Consider the following 4162-nt stretch of genomic DNA (forward strand, 5'->3'; position numbering starts at 1 on the left):
TTGAGTTTGGCCAGGGCTGGGGCTGCAGCTGCAGCAGGCACGAAGTTTGCATGGGTTGCAGTGGGTCAGAGGCAGCTGGGGCTCCTTTCCTCCCTGCTTGAGCCCTGGCCATCAGGAGCTGCAGGCAGGATTAAGGAGAAAAAGCGAAGTACAGGTCATGGGAAGAGGGAAAACAGAAGCAGTTCAGTCAGCCGAAGAGGAAATAGTGGGACACAGATGTCCGTGGAAAGCTGAAGCCACTTACAGAGGATGTGTTTACTCGTATTTCCTTCCACTATGGCTTAATTGCAATGGTTTTTAATGACAGGTAGGACAGGAGCTGGGCTTCTGCCTAAACACTTCTCCATCCTCCATAAACGTGCTGAATTTAATATTAACAATTAATCACAGCTACAGGGAAGCACCCGGCAGCATTCCCCGTCCCCAGGAGCCCTCGGTTCCTATGCTCAACCCCATTAATTCCCATCTCCAGGCAAACAGCACCAGAGAGTCGCTGGGAAGCAAGGGACTTCCCTGTCCTGCTGAATTTAGATTCAGAGTTGAAGCGGTAGTTGTGCCGGCACCCCTGTCCCGTCCCCTCTGACAGCTTTTGCTGTGAATATGGGGTAGTTTCAGACACCTCGTGTCTCTCTCGTGGGTAGGAAATAGCTGCTCGCCATCAGCTCACCCACCTGTGTTTCGTTTTTAATCCCTGTGTCCCAGAAGGCCGCTGGGATAATTCCAGGTCACAGCAGGCTGGCTGAGCTAGGTCAGATCGCAGGTTTGCTGGGACGCTGCTGTATTTTTCCTGTTGTTGCTACTACAACTCCCTCTCTCATTAGTAGCACTAATTGCTCATTGCATGTTTTGCATATGTATATTGGTACTTTGGAACAGCTCATTTTTGCATCCTGTAATTAAATGACCACTAATGAACACGTTAGAAAAGCAGCAGCCAATCTGTGCGGGAGTGCTGGGCATATATAGAATAATTGCATGGGAATTCACTATAACATAGCACTGAACTGCCTCCCGTGCTGCACAGACTCTTGGCTGCGAGAAAGCAGCATGCGAGTACTCTGCAACCCCTCCAGCCTCTCCTCTGCTTCAAGGGACACCCCCAGGTCCTGGCCCACCACCCACCTCCCTCCTACCTCTTCCATTTCCATCCCCTCTCCATTGCCCCATTTTGCAGGGGTTATGTTTGCTGGACACCCCACGGAGTGCAAATAACCTTCCCAGGGCTCTGGGCTGCCCTGGCTCCTCTACATCTTGCCCTGAATGTCACCCAGGCATGCTAAAGTAAACAGTGACCTGTTGGGACCAACATCCAGGCTTTTCCCATCTCTCTCAAGCAGCCGATATTTTGGGGCATCACTGGTCCCCAGGCCAAGGCTCTTCCCAAGGCAGGCATCTCCAGCGGTGGGGCTTGCTCCCCATCCTTTGCCCTGTCTCCACCAGGAAGAGCTGATGTCATGTGCAAACCCCAGTTCTGGGTCCAAACCCCTTTGCAGCCTGCAAATGGGCGATCCTTCTCCCATGGGTAGCAACCGAGGGACGTGTCCCCAAAGCACCTGCACGCTCTTCAGGACGTAGCTTTACTTGCCCTCCTGATTCAGTGTCCTGCACATGTGTCTTGGGCAAAATGTATTGATTTTGGGGCTCTCCACAGACAAACTGGCTTGAGTGCGGGGGGGTTGTTTGGCTGACATGACCTGAAGCCACATGCTGCACATCAACGCTTAATGTTAAAACTCTTCCAACTCCGAGCAGCAAAGTGGTGATGAAATCTGAGCCCAGCCCTGAAGGCTGGGGATGGTGTGAGCCAGGGTGCCCTCTGGGCTCCAGAAAGCTCCGAAGTCCCCAAAAAGGAGGGACTTGCATGGAAGGGGGGGTTTGTTTGCTCTGGGGTCTATGAACAGCGGCTTGAGCCGGTCAGGTAAGCTGCCGCCAGCGGGGTGGGTGCAGCGGGGAGGGCAGCAGCCTCAGCTCTGTGGTGGACAACCGGGTGGGCAGATTTTGGGGGCCACCTGGGAAGGGACCAAGTGGCTTCATAAATATGCCACATCCGCTGGGGTCTTGCAATTGCAGCATGGGGCGTTTCAGGGGCAAGTTTTAGTGGGGTTTTGGCCCCAGCGTTGGGTGCATGGGGACAGCAAGGGACAGGCTGGGTGGAGATGGTGGCACAGGGAAACCTCCACTGTGCTGCAAGTGGAGCAGCAGGGCTCCCCCGGGGGCTCCCAGCAGACCTTTCCAAAGGTTTTACATCCTTTTCTGATGAAACGGGCAATGAATCCCCATGTTCCCCATACGGGGTTGCTGCTACCAAAAGGCACGTGCTCGGCCACGGCGTGGTTCCGGCTGCAGAGGTGCGGAGTTTGGCTCATCACCGCGAGAAGCTCTGTCCTCAAGCTCACAGCAAGGAAAACCAATCTGCTCAGGCACCCCCTCCTCGTCTCTCCCTGCAATATGCAATATGATGCTTATAAAAACCCAGAAACTGAATCGACATCATTGCAAACAAGCCACTGGGATATGGGATATTCTCATCCCTGAAGTGCAGAGATGGTGCCAAGGGGTTGAGGTTGTGGAGGGCAACCAAAGGGGCCGTTGGAGGGCAACCAAAGGGGACCGTAAACCCCTTGGCTTGTATTTGAATACTGACAATGCCACTCCTGGGCTTTGGGAGACCTTTGGGAAACCTGCTCGAGGCTCCCCTTGGTGGGTGCACCCTGGGGCACAGGCAGGATCCGGCCGCTGCTGGGCTCTCGGCAGCACCGGCAGCTCTTCCCCAGTGATGTCTCTAAGATAAATGTTTGTCTTTTTCGTCCAAGAGATATAGCAGAGCTGCTGCCAGCACCACGTCTCAGTGGAATCGGTTTTCGTTCTGCCAGGAGCATTACCGGCTCATGATTCACATCTTTACAGCAGCTTTGGAAGGAAAATGTGCTTCTTGCCAGGCAGACCTTCACGCACATTGAGATGCCACAGTTTTTCCAGACTTTCCAAAGGAAGCCACGGCCAAGTGAGACATTCCTTGTCCTCTTCCAGCTTTCTTGGAACAACCTTCTTTGATTAGCAAGCAAGACAGATAGTTGGAAAGACAGACAGACAGACAGGCCAGGCAGTAGGGTTATAATAAGCAGTTTGCATGAGCCCGAGCCTCTGGCGGGATGGTGCCTCCATCCACCTCTCACTGGGTGGCTGGTGAGAGCCCCTGCTGTTTGCCGTGGTCCCCGACCCCCTGCCCTCCTCCACAGTCCCTGACCCCTGCCTTCTGCCATGGTCCCCAGTCCCCTTCCCTCCACCGTGGACCCGGAGCCGGGTGGTGCACAGGCTCTGGTTTGCAGCACAGCTCCTGCCTGGCTGCGGGTGCCTTTTTGCCACCAGGGAGACGACAGAGGCCGCATCCAGCATCCGCAGGGCTCAGCCAGGACAACCCTGCGGGGCTCTCTCCCCAAGGCAGCAGTCAGGGCAGGCTGGATGCGAGCGTGATGCTGGCGGGAGGAGAAGCAGCCCTGTGTGCAGCCAGCCCACCCTGCCGCCGAGGCAGGCAAGCTGTGCACGGTGCTGCCGGTGAGGCTGAGTCACGGGGCAGCGTGCCTGCTCCGGCATGCGTGGGCCCACGGCCGTGACTCAGCCCCGTGGCTGCCAGTGCTCGCTGCCGGCCCCACAGCTCCTGCTTCTCCCCAGAGCTTTGTGCTGGAGCCCCCATGGGTGAATCGGAGCCGGCTTTGTGCCGGCCGCAGGGGGACCATGGTCCCCGCGTGGAGGGGAGGGATGGCTTTTCTCTCCGAGCGCTCAGCATGGCAGAGGCCTCTGTGGGGGGAGGAGGAGGAGGGGGACCACACACAAAGGGGGTTTAAAGAGCATCTCCTGGTGCGGGTGGAAGCAAGGATCTGTCCCACCAGGGAGGATTGCGCTGCCCTGAAGCACAAAGCAAACGAGCTGGGGTTTGCTTTGCCCGTTTGTGCCTACGGCACAGGAAGCCAGGTTGGAAAAAGCAACAAAATGGCTCAGGCGTTGCCGGCAGGTCCTGTGCAAGGGACGGGTACAAGGCCAGGGTGCAGGGTAGGAGATGGGAGCTTCTGCCTCGCTGCCTGCAGCTGCACCCCCTCGGCCACCCCAGCCCCAGCGCTCGCACTGCACCGGCAGGAGAAACAGAACAAGCATCTGCAGGGAG

The sequence above is a fragment of the Harpia harpyja genome, chromosome 21, assembly GCF_026419915.1.
Source record: "Harpia harpyja isolate bHarHar1 chromosome 21, bHarHar1 primary haplotype, whole genome shotgun sequence".
NCBI classification, from domain to species: domain Eukaryota; kingdom Metazoa; phylum Chordata; class Aves; order Accipitriformes; family Accipitridae; genus Harpia; species Harpia harpyja.